This window comes from Pelophylax lessonae (genome assembly GCF_965119305.1).
Source record: "Pelophylax lessonae genome assembly, chromosome: 2".
Lineage (NCBI taxonomy): Eukaryota > Metazoa > Chordata > Amphibia > Anura > Ranidae > Pelophylax > Pelophylax lessonae.
Genome location: NC_138769.1, coordinates 742665454 through 742679028, shown reverse-complemented (window position 1 = coordinate 742679028; position 13575 = coordinate 742665454). Strand labels below are relative to the sequence as shown.

Sequence of the window (13575 nt, the reverse complement as noted above, 5' to 3'; positions counted from 1 at the left end):
TGCTAGAAAAGCAGAGTTATGCTCATATGCAGCAGAGTGCCAGTACTAGCGCTGCTCCAGAGGCCTCGTACATCCTGGCCTTTTACACACCAGCACTGCAGTATCCCATGGTGATGTGGAGAGTCCCAGAAGTGCAGTACAAGCTGGTGAGGAGGCCGGCACTAATAGCGGAGTGCAAGCTCAGCCACCAAGATTTCAAGCACAGGCCTGTAGAGCGCATCTAGAGGTGCTTGTGAACTCTAATTGGCTGCCCCCAGATTCAGCAGAACTCATTACCCTCCCCCCAATCACAACACCAGCTCAGGGTTCAGATGGAAACTGCAAACTTAACAACCACCCCTGACTTTTTTTTTAGCTGTTTTTCACTGAAGACCTCTTTAATTTGATTGTGGTCCAAACTAATCTTTATGCTGACCAGTATATCGCCGCCAACCCAAACGCATACCTTGCCAGGCCATTCGAGTAGAAACCTGTCATGATTTCTGAATCTAAGACTATTTTGGACCTCACCCTTAAAGCGGAATTCCGGGCAGAGAAACGATTTTTTGCTGAACATACCCCCGGGACAGTCAGGGCTAGCACATTCCACAATGGCTAGCCTCTGATCTGTCCCGGTTTGCACTTACCTTTTAGAAGAAATACTTACTTAGAAAATTTCTTCCACAGCGTTTCCATCTCTGTTGTGGGCAGCTGAAGCCAGCGCGGTCCTCTTCTCTGTCTTCTTCCGCGTCTTCGTGTCCCAGAATCCACTGCACCGGCCCCTCTCGTCACTTCCGGTGCGGCGCCGCATTCCTAAACAGCTTCTGGGCATGCCCAGAAGCTGTTTAGCAGGGGAATGCGGCGTCGCCCAGAAATGACGAGCGGGGCCGGTGCGGCGCATTGATTCCTGGGAGCGATGACGTTTAGCTCCCAGGAATCATCGCGAGGCAGGAAGTGACGGGGTGAGCCTCGGCGCTTGAGGAGGAAGCTGTCATAGGTGAGTATTTACGATCTTCAATAAAAAGGTGAGTAAACAAAAAAAAAAAAAATAACTATCCAATTCCTTTTCAGGTGAGCTCTACCTAGCGGAGGGGCACAAAAAAAAATTGTTTTTGTGCCCGGAACTCCGCTTTAATATGGGCATTACAAAAAAAAAAAGAAAAATAAATTGCAGTCATATTGGTCCACAGACCCGATTCATCATATGCCGTGTTCTCTGCTGCAATGGCCAGGCATAGATAGGAGAAAATAATGTGTTTCATGCACTTCAATGACAATACACTTGTAGCAAAAATAAGATCTTCCATGGACTCAACATGCCTCTCAGCAAATACTGTGGGGTGTATACTTTCCAAAAGGGGGTCATTTAGGGGATGTTTTCTGGACCTAGCATTTAGGAGCCTTCAAAAATGTGATATGTAGTCAGGAAACCTTTTCATGTGTCTTGAAAGCCTGAAGGTGGTCATTGGATTTTGGGGACCTCTATGTGGCTAGACTGCCAAAAAATGAAATCTTCCATGGATTCAACATGTCTCTCAGCAAATACCTTCCAAAAAGGGCTCCTTTGGGGGATGTTTGTACTGTCTTTACATTTTACTGCCTCAAGAAATGTGATAGGCCACCAGAAAGTAAAGCTGTGTAAATTCCAGTATATACACCATTATTTGTAGACAATATAACTTTCACACAAACCAATTAATATATATTTATTGGGATTTTATCTGAATGTAAGACTTTTTGGGCCTAACCCTTAACATGGGCATTTCAAAAAATAATGATTTCCAGTCATATTGGTCCAAAAGACCTGATTCATCATATGCCCGTGTTTCTCTGCTGCATCCATCAATGACTGATCAGTGTACCGGCTACCTGTACCATGTGATCACTGTGACCAATCACAGCAGATCACGTGACATTTGTAAACAATGCATGGCTTTCTTTCATGCCATCCATTATGTACAATTGGGCAGCTAGCTGTGATTGGTCACACTGATCACATGGTACAGACAGGGCCAATCACAGCCCGTCTGTACCATGTGATTAAAGTGACCAATCACGGCTAATCATAACAAAACAGACCAAATTATTCATTCATTCAGTAAAAATGGTTGATCGGATTAGTAAAATTTACTGGTATAAACAATCATAATTTGTAAAAAAAAAAAAAAATTGTGAAAAAAATGAATAAAAAAACTGAAAAAATACTATTATTTATTAATATAAATATATTTTTTACATACTGTCACCAGTTAGTGTCCCTGATCACCATCACACCCGGTATATGATAATGTTGTACAGTGTTGGAAGTAACTGCGTTTAAGTAAACGGCGTTACTTAACGCAGTTACTTTTCAGGGTAACGAGTAATCTATCAGATTACTCATTGTCTTCCTGTAACTCCGCTGCCGCTACTTCAGGCTGCGTTACCGCAATTACATCTACCGCCACTAGATGGCAGTAGATGTAATTGTATTCCCCCTCTCCGAGTCCTCTATGACCGCTATCCGCGGTCCTGGAGAGAGAGATGAGGAGGAGACTCATTGAGTGAGTCATGTGACGTCACGCGGCGCCAGCCCAGGACAGGAGTGGACGCTGTCTCACAGGCACGGCAGCAACAGAACAGTGCGCCAGCAGCAAGAGGACAGGGGAGAGCGGGCATAGAGTCCGACGGCAAGGCGGCAAGGAGCTGGCCACTCACTGTCATTTCTGGGTAAGGGCTGTCTCGGGTGAGTTTTGCTCAGTCATAAAGAGACAGCCGGAATCCTGGTACTGACACAGGGGAACAAGAAATGGGAAATTCTCCACTCTCCACTTGCTTATGCTCAATTGGTCAATTTTGCTGTGCCTAAATGAAAACTGGACAAATTGGTCACCACAGACAGCATTTGAAGGACCAAAGATTTCAGCTTTTTAATCTTGTCCAAAGAAAGCCAAAATTCTCTGTAGACCAAGAATTATTGGAAGCTTCTTTCAACTGCATGCTAACAGCTCCTCTGAACTTCTTTTAACAGGTACCAGGAGCTGTGTGTCAGGACTCTTGAGGGAATGGGGATTAATGGCTGATTCACAAGGAGCACGGTGATGACAACAGGCAAGTGCACTAATGACTCCAGCCCAGGCCAGGAGGAGACTCCACCACCAGTCCACCACCACCACAGGGCAGTAGGGCACTGGTGGGCAGTGGGCAGCAGCCAGCAGGAAGACCACCACCAGTCCACCAACGAGTCCAGTCCAACGCACACAGCCAGCCCAGAAGAGGAGAGAGGCACAGAGACAGGCAGGCCTGAGGCCTGCAGGAGGAAGGAGCCAGAGGGACCCAGACAACAGTGTGCCTGCCAGGCCAGAGGCCACACCACCACCAGCAAGCCCAGCACAGCAGGTAACAAAAAAAAAAAACTCACAAACAGTCAGGACTCAGACCCCCACCAGCCACCACCACACCACCACCAGTGTGCCACGTCACCACCAGTGTGCCAAGCACCCACGCCACCACCAGCCAGGCAGCTGCCCACCACCAGTGTGCCGCCCAAGTCACCACCAGTGTGCCAAGCGCCCACGCCACCACCAGTGTGCCAAGCGCCCACGCCACCACCAGTGTGCCACGCCACCACCAGCCAGGCAGCTGCCCCCCACCAGTGTGCCACACCCACGTCACCACCAGTGTGCCACTCCCACATCACCACCAGTCTGCTACGTCACCACCAGTGTGCCACACCACCACCAGTGTGCCACGTCACCACCAGTGTGCCAAGCGCCCACGCCACCACCAGTGTACCACGCCACCACCAGCCAGGCAGCCACCCAACACCAGTGTGCCAAACCCACGTCACCACCAGTGTGCCAAGCACCCAAGCCACTGCTATTAAAGATGTTATAGAACGTAATTGCATTATAGAATATTAAAAAAAAGTCAGTTACTTTGCTGAGTAACTAATTACTTTTTCTATGTGGTAACTGAGTCAGTAACTCAATTACTTTTTGGGAGAAGTAATTTGTAACTGTAACTAATTACTTTTTTAAACGAAGATGAGCAACACTGATGTTGTAGAGCACTGATGACAATATGTTAAAAAAATTTAAAAATAAATGTTTTTTTTAATTTTCCTAAAAATTGTGACAAAAAATTATAACTTCAAAAAACTTGCCACGCCTCTTACTAAATACCTTGGACTTTCTGCTTTCCAAAAGGGATAATTTGGGGGGGGGGGGAGGCGTATTTGTACTGTCCTGGCATTTTAAGGCCTGAAGAAATGAGATCGGCCGTCAGTACATCAGGATTGATTGATTTTCAATAGTTACTTATACAGTATTTTATAAACTTGATAACTTTCCTATAGACTAAATAATATACACTGATTTGGGTTATTTTCATCAAGAAATTAGCAGAATACATTTTGGCCTAAATTTCTGAAGGAAGATTATTATTTTTCAAAATGTTATAACAGTAACAGAAAATAAAAACTTGATTTTCTATATTTTCTGTAGTTTTTCATTAATTTAGCAAACAATAAAAAAACCCAGTGGTGATTAAATACCACCAAAACAACACTCTGTGTGATAAAAAATGATAATAATTTCTATCGGGTACAGTATTGCGTGACCGCATAATTGTCGTTCAAAGTGTGACAGTTCTGAAAGCTAAAATCTAGCCTGGGCAAGAAGGAGGTAAAAGTTCCCGGTACTGAAGTGGTTAAAGTAGCACAGTGCTGAATTGCAAAACAAGCCCTGGACATGAAGGGGGTAAAACCTTCCAGAGGTCAAGAGGTTAATAAATCTTGCTTTAATTGTACACAGTTTGGTTTTAGTTTCCTGTGATTCTTCTTGTGGTTGCAGTTCTTCTGAGCTCCACAAGGAGGTGATCTCACTTATACAGAAACAGGGAGTCTCTCTGGAAGACAGGAAGTGAAGTGAGGTACAGACAGGAAGTGAGGTACAGACAGGAAGTGAAGTGAGGTACAGACAGGAAGTGAGGTACAGACAGGAAGTGAAGTGAGGTACAGACAGGAAGTGAGGTACAGACAGGAAGTGAGGTACAGACCGGAAGTGAAGTGAGGTACAGACAGGAAGCTCCATGCGGGAGGAATTATAGAGGAGACGTTGCTGGAAGTATCAGCGGAGGAGGTAATGAGATTGTATTTTATCATATCTCCCATCACTCTCCCTTGTAGGACTCCATATTTCTATGTCCCTCTTTTCGGTCTGATGTACACACAGACATATGAACATACAATATAACGCCACAAAGTCTTCATATCGCTCTCAGATTTCCCTCAGATATCAGATTATTTCATGTACTGAAGTGAAAACACTGATATAAAAGAAAAGTAATGGTGAAATAAAACATAAGTGGGTGTAACTGATCACATTGTCACCAAACGTCACCCCCAAATAAAAGTTTTCCCTGTAAGGGTCCGGTCACACCAGGAACTGCACGTTCCATGAATTTCCACATGTGCGTTTACATGCGTTCTCAGTGCATTTTTTAGCATTGGGAAGGACAGGGGATCAAAGGAGACAAACTTGTGTTTTGTCCCCAGAGTCACATTGCGTTGTGTTTACTCCCATGTACATGCGTTTATATACTCACAAAATCAGATGATTAAAGACTCATCAAAACCGCATCAGTGTTTATCATCCACCTGGATGGAGATCCCTCTTTGGATGGGATGATCCCTCTGCACAGTGCTGGACTGGTGAAGCCTGACAGGGAGAGCAGCAGCTGCCGCCGCTATATCACACAGGCAGGCCGCCATATTCAATTTTTGTTTTCTTTTTTCAAAACCTTGTGACATAAATGAGATCTGTAAAATACTCACCATGCCTCTTATCCAATACTTTGGGGTGTCTACTTTCCAAAAAAGGGTGATTTGGAGGTGTTTGTTCTATCCTGGAATTTCAGGACCTCCGAAACTGTGATAGGTAGTGAGGAAGAGAAATACGCCCTTTGAAAGCCTGAAGGTGGTCATTGGATTTTGGGGACCTGTATGTGGTTAGGGTGCTGAAAAGTCTCTCACATGTGGGATCCCCATACTCAGGAGAAGTAGCAGAATGTGTTTTGGGGTGTAATGCCACATATATCCATGGCTTGTGTGAGAAATATCTCATTACAGTGACAACTTTGTGTAAAAAACAAAAGAAACTTTTTTGAATTTTCCAAAACCTTTGTCAAAAAATAAAATCTTCCATGCACTCACTGTGCCTCTCAGGACTTACCTTGGGGTGTCTACTTTCCAAAAATGTATCATTTGCTTTTTTTGGACTGCCCTGGCGTTTTAGCACCTCAAGAAATCTGATAGAAGGTAAAAGCTGTGTGAATCCCAGTATATATCTCATAGTTTGTAGATGCTATAACTTTCACACAAACCAATCAATATACATTTATTGGGATTTTTTTTTTTGTACCAAAGACATGTAGCAGAATTTATTTTGGACTTAAATTTATGATGAAATTTGATTTTATTGGATATGTTTTATAACAGAAGGGTAGAACATATTGTTTTATTTTCATTTATATAATAATAAAAAAAAAATCCAGTGGAGTTTAAATACAACCAAAATAAATCTCTACTTGTGTGAATAAAATGATATAAATGTCATTTGGGTACAGCGTTGAATGACCGAACAATTACCATTTAAAGTAGCGCAGTGCTGAATCAAAAAGAAAATGCCCCGGTCATAAAGGGGGTAAAACATTCCGGAAGTTTAAGTGGATAAAGAGTCTCTGATCATGTTCCTCCAGGGCGGAGACAAGAACAATGATGTCATCTAGATAGACAATACATTTAGGCTGCCCATAGATGGATGATAACTCCTCCGGTTCATCTATGGACATTCCTGATTAACAGAAGTCCATCTAATGATGGAAAACCTTTGTCAATCAAGCAGCTGCTGTGAATTGGCTGCAGTCGCTGATCAGTATTATCTGACAGTGGAGGAGTCCCGCTATCATAATACAATGGCACAGCAGGGAGGATTCCTCCAATCACCTTGCTTGTGTGGATGGGGAAATCTATTTTGCTTTATTTTTTTGTTGTTTTTTGATCAGCCCAATGAGAAATTGTAGACTTTGACAGGCTGCAGGCAGCGGGGGTGGACGCTGTACCTGTGCCTACCAGGTGTATTATACCGCCAGCATTGCACACACAGGGACTGGACCCCCCATGTACAAGGGACCTAAGAGATACAATTAGCTTGTCACCCATTCCACCAGACTCCTATAACTGGAAGATTACATTTTTGGGTGGATGTGTTGTAGAAGAACCCAGACCACAGTATTGTGAGGTGAAAATAAAATCCAACTTTATTAATCATATATATGTGACACTTTACCAACAGAAGAAAAGAGATAGATTGTTTACATTTCAAGGATCTATTTATACCATTTATATCATCTATGTTAAGAAACTGATTAACATATGACACGCCCCTCATTAATACCAGCCCCGCCCACTTATGTAACCCTCTAAACATCCAAATCCCTGTAAATTCCCAGAAGACACTTTCATCTTTTATCCATAACAAGCTCATTGGGTAGAAGATAACCCCGAGCCCCTCCTGCTCATTCCCACACAACAAGTCCATGTCACCATCTACAAGGTTAGAGGACCTGAAGGAGAACAAGACCATGACCACCAGGACCATCACCTGACTGAAGCCATGCTCACATTTCTTTCTAATGCTGCTTTTATGGTCTCCTCAGATACAGATTTGGCAGATGTACATTAGTGTAACCCTTTCACTCCGGCAATGGAAGGTTTACATCAGCAGCAGCACGGCCTTATAGCTATAGCACCAGGGGGTTTGTTTACATTTTTTAAGCCAGCTGTGTTTTTTTTAGGTGGAAGTGATTCATCTGCATTGAAAATACTCCCCCCCCCCCCGCCATGTATACTGGGCTCAGCGGTCCCTCCTGCAAGCCCAAGACAGGCATTGCGGGTGTCAGCAGTGAGAGCAGAAGGAGATCAGCAAACACCTGATCTCTGATCTCTGACCTCCCCTTCAGTGAATGAATGTGGAAGGGGTAAGATTCTGTCATTTCTGGGTTCAGCGCTGTCAGTGCCCGCTTGCTGTGACCAGGGAAGGAGCTGACCAAGTATGATGTGTGCTTGACTATCTTTTTTGTGGTCCAGATGTGAAGTTATGGGTCTAATATATCTCTTATTTCTCTTTAAAGAGGACCTGTGACCAGCAATATGATATCATATGGGGGCCATCATCCCTCTATGTAATAGAAATAAAGTTGAGTAAAAAAAAAAAAAGTTTAAAATAATTAAAGTAACACACTGTAAATAAAAAAAAAACACAAACAAATCTGCAAACCCCCAGTTCCTGCGTACATATGCAATAGCTAAGTGTTGGGTGCGGTTATGTAGGAAAACAACAATCACACGACACACAACAGGTTTTTTATGGTTTACTCCACCATATGAATGAATACTGACAATTTTAAGGACCCCGGCAGTGTTATATGGTGTTTCCCATCCCCTCCAACTGCCATTGTTGCCAAATAGCTTAGCCTTCTACAGGAAGTATAAAAAACAGATCTGCTGGGAGGATCAACAGGTAAAAAAAATAATACAAGGGGAGACTCAGAAAAACAAAAACTTCTATGCTAATGACAGATTGCACCATTTATGTAATTATTGATTTTGGCCATAGATACACTTTAGTGCATTTCCAGAGAAGAGAAGTGCTCATTGCAAACTTTACCCCAAAAAGAGATCTTTATATTCAAAGTCATTAAAGTAAACCTTAATTGGATGAATTTTAGTCCCCCAGAAGAAGTGACGGGAATATGACCACACACACAGCACTTAGTAAGTTTGGATATCTTGCAGTTGTGCTGTGTGAATAGTCTATGGAGATTAGTAATTGCTGGACAGAGGAAGAAGATATCAAGGACACCCATTATTCACCTGATGAGATCCTGAAGATTTTCAGCAGAGATAAATGGAATACATGTAGCCATCTGCCACTGGACCCCATACTAGTCTCTGCTACTGAGGCATTATTATTAATGTATTAGCTCTGGCAATGAAGAAAACACAGCTCAGTTATTGAATGATGAAAATACATTGCATGTTCAGTTAAAGCTCCATAAAAAAACCATAAAGATAAAAATTGTGAGGAAACCAGTTTAGTCATTGCTGAGTATCTAAAAAAAATGTCGAAAGGTAAAATATTCACAGGCCTTCTAGGTGTTTTTTCTGATGGACATAGGCACTAAACGTAATGCATCTGATCGTTACATTCCAGTTTGCTCACAGATTTGAGTTTATTTTTGTTAAGTAGCATTTTATCTTTTCACTTTTTCCCTAGCTTGTGGGATGACATTGGGGCTGTGAAACTAATGGGACACCCGCAGCTTCTTTATTATCCCCCTTTTTCTTGAGTTTTCTCTCTGCAGTTGACATTTGTGAATTCTCTGGATTGATTATCCTGGCATTAACTTTAAAAGCCTTGGCACATTCAGAGCATTAAAATAGCTTCTCTCCAGTGTGAACTTTCTGGTGTCCAATAGGATGTGACCGCCATGTAAAAGCTTAGTCACATTCAGAACATTGATATCGCTTCTCTCCAGTGTGAATCCTCTGGTGTCTGATAAGATGTGACTTCTGTGTAAAAGCTTTGTCACATTCAGAACACTGATATGACTTATCTCCAGTGTGAACCCTCTGGTGTATAAGAAGCTCTGATCTCACTATAAAAGCTTTGTCACATTCAGAGCATTTATATGGCTTCTCTCCAGTGTGAACCATCTGGTGTCTGATTAGGTTTATCTTATGTATAAAAGCTTTGCCACATTCAGAACACTGATATGGCTTCTCCCCAGTGTGAATCCTCTGGTGTATGATAAGATATGACTTCTGTGTAAAATCTTTGTCACATTCAGAACACTGATATGACTTCTCTCCAGTGTGAACCCTCTGGTGTATAAGAAGCTCTGATCTCACTATAAAAGCTTTGTCACATTCAGAGCATTTATATGGCTTCTCTCCAGTGTGAACCATCTGGTGTCTGATTAGGTTTATCTTATGTATAAAAGCTTTGCCACATTCAGAACACTGATATGGCTTCTCCCCAGTGTGAATCCTCTGGTGTTTGATAAGGTTTGACTTCTGTGTAAAAACTTTGTCACATTCAGAACAATGATATGGCTTCTCTCCAGTGTGAATCCTCTGGTGTATGATAAGCTCTGACTTCTGCCTAAAAACTTTGTCACATTCAGAACACTTATATGGCTTCTCTCCAGTGTGAATCCTCTTGTGTCTGATAAGATGTGAAATATGTGTGAAAACTTTGTCACATTCAGAACATTGATATGGCTTTTCTGCAGTGTGAATCCTGTAGTGTGTGATAAGATATTTCTTAGTTGTGAAAATGTTATCACATTCAGAACATTGATAGGACTTCTTTCCAGTGTGAACCTTCTGGTGTGTGATACTTTTTGCCTCCATTGTAAAACCTTTATCACATTCCAAACAAGAAATATCTTCTGAAATTACTTTTCCTATGTATACATAGGTTGGACTTTACTGTAAAGCCATTGTCACTTCCAGAACACTGAAATGACTTCTCTCCTGTTGACCTCTGAGGCTGGATCAATGTGGAAGAGGATTCAAAATATTTATGACTTTTAGACCACGGATATGTCTTGTGTCCTGTATGAATCCTCCAGTAAATTGTGATAAAGACTTTCAGTCACATAAGACACCCATATGGCTCATTTCCCATGTGACTTTGATGTATTAATGAAGTCCAACATGACAGAAAACTTGGTTTATAAATCCACCTGTGCAAAACAAAAAAAAGTCAGAATTCTATAAAAAAAAGGTTGAATAATGTTGTTTTTTAAAAATCCATTATTAAATGTATCTAATATATAGAAACAATATGTACAAAATGATTTTACTGCAGACACTATATTATTCCCATTGGCTGGTAAAATAGACAGTTTATTACAATTTCCAGCAGGAGAATCTCATTCTTTGTTCTCATTCAGAGAAATGTGCTGCATAGTGATGGGAGAATGTGATTGAATTTGATTTGCAGCTTTGTTCAGCAAGTGCAGACATAAATGCAAACCCCATTGAAGTCAATAGGAGGCAAATCTTGAAAATCAATTCTCTCCATATTCAAAGCTATTTATTTCTAATTATTTTCCTCGCACTTCAGAGATGTGTTGAGATCTTCCTTTCATTTGATTTAATTCACTTTGGAAATCCACATCACCCCAGTAGGGGGATCCCCGCATCTCCATTTCAGTGGGGTAGAAGATCTCACCACATTGATAAGGTGAATGAACAGAGATTTTTTTGTCAGGTCTTAGAAACGAGGAGTGTGTAGAAGAAAAGCTGAAGGGTCATCCGCCAGCGCTATTCTGGTTAGATGTTTGGTAAGTCTTTGAATTTCTCTCCAAAATGCGTAACAGAGGACATTCCCAGAATATATGTAATAGAGTTCTCCTGGCGTTATTTCACCTCTAACAGGTAGGAGAGGTCGTGGGGAAATGTTTGAGTAAAAGAGTGGGGACTGTATACCATCTGGTCAGAATGTTATATCCGGACTCCTGGACACTGCTGGGAAAGGAGGATTTGTGAGCAAAGAATAGGATATGATCTCTTTCTGTCTGGGTGAATGTGTGACCCAAATCTCTTCCCATTTCAGAAGGAATGGGGGTGTGATATCTTTGTATGAATTGGTAAAGAAGTGATGGGATATGTAAAGGGTGAGACATGCTGACCGACTTCATCTTTATTCAGGCATCATGCAGGAATACATTGCTTTCAAATCTTGCAAGGCTACTTAAAACACCTTATCTTATTAACCACTTCTGGACCAGAAGGATTTGCCCCCCTACTGACCAGGCCATATTTTATGATTCGGTACTGTGTTTCCTTAACGGACAATTGCGCGGTCGTGCGACGCTGTACCTAAATAAAATTGATGTCCTTTTTTTCCCACAAATAGAGCTTTCTTTTGGTGGTATTTGATCACCTGTGTGATTTTTATATTTTGCGCTATAAACAAAAAAAAGAGCGACAATTCTGAAAAAAAAACAATATTTTTCACATTCTGCTTTATAACATTCCAAAAAAAAAAAAGTAAAATTTTTATTTTTTTAACATTTTAGGCCAATTTGTTTTCTTCTATATATGTTTGTTAAAAAAAAAAAATCGCAATAAGCGTATTTTGATTGGTTTGCTCAAAAGTTATTGCATCTACTAACTACAGGAAAAATTTGTCACTTTTATTGTTTTTTTTTTTACTAGTAATGGCGGTGATCTGTGATTTTTCTGGGACTGCGACATTGTGGCAGACAGATCGGACCCCTAACTGATATTTTTGACACTTTTGGGGGGACCAGTGACATTACTACAGTAATCAGTGCTAAAAATATGCACTGTCACTGTACTAATGACATTGGCAGGGAAGGGGTTAACACTGTGGGTGATCAAAGGGTAAGTGTTTACCTAGGGGCTTGTTTCTAACTGTTGGGGGGGTGTGGCTTGTGAAATGATCACAGAGACATGTGATTCCTATATAGAAGGATCACAGGTACTCTGTGATCATTCCACAGAGAAGAACAGACAGCTGTGTTTACAACATCTGACTGTTCTTCTCTCTCAGCAGAGAGACGGCAATCAGAGCTGTCTGCCCCATGTATTGGCTTCCCCGCTAACGAGTGGGGATGGGATCGCGGCGGCGGCGGCGCGTGCTCGCCCCCTAGCTTCCTGTGCACGACCGACGTATAGCTATGGCGGTTTGCCTAGGAGCGTGACTTAAAGTGGTTAAGTAAATATGGGGATTTAGTCACACCATATGGCCATACTGTGTTCCCCCCAACCCTTTGTTTGTTTCTTCACATGAGAAGGGTACCCCATGTTGATAAGGACAAGGTCCCTCTCCCACAACTGTGGCCCAGTGGTTGTAGGGGTCTGCAGGGGGGATTATAAGAATCTGGAAGCCCCCCTATAAAAAAGGATGCCTTCAGATATCTTGTTCCCTCTACATGAATGAATAAGGGGTACATAGTATGTCCAGTTACTCATTTACAATAAAAACACCACACAGCACAATGACAAAGTCCAAACAGCACCCCCCCCCCAACAAAAAAAAATATGATAACAAAAATTATACCAAAAATGGCATACTAGCAAAGTAGATCCCTCCAGAAAAACATGAAGACCAACCAGACTATCTTCTCACCACAGAATCTCGCTGCAAATGACATTTCCCAAGCTGGCAGCTGAAAGTAGAGTAAGGGGCTCCCAGGCAGTGGGACAAGGTCCCTTATGGTTAGGGTCAGGGTGCCCCATCCGTGCAATAAACCATTGCGCCCAGAGCAGCTGCCCCTCCTACCCACCCCTTGTTCAGGGTCTTCTCCCAGGTGATATTATTCACTAAATTAACTAGATTTCGATAATTCGTCCCTAAATCACATTTTCCTGGCCACCTGTGTCCTAGAACCCAGTGGCAATGTATGGTGCAGTGTTTTTGTTTGCTCGGATGCAGGCGGCCTACATCCCAGCAACCAATGACATAATTGGTTGCTAAGATGTGGATGGCCAGTCTGCACAGCATCATTGGATGCTAG

At 42.1% G+C, this 13575-nt stretch overlaps 1 protein-coding gene and 1 pseudogene across 2 annotated transcripts in view; both read right to left on the bottom strand.

Moving 5' to 3' along the window:
* Window positions 1-13575, bottom strand: part of LOC309548362 (uncharacterized protein) — a gene marked incomplete at both ends in the record, with an annotated part of 275124 nt that overhangs the window by 130166 nt on the left and 131383 nt on the right. The gene's annotated exons all lie outside the window — the stretch shown is intronic.
* On the bottom strand, window positions 9293-10587 carry LOC309546812 (annotated as a pseudogene). The gene has a single exon. The product of its transcript is annotated as an uncharacterized misc_RNA (transcript).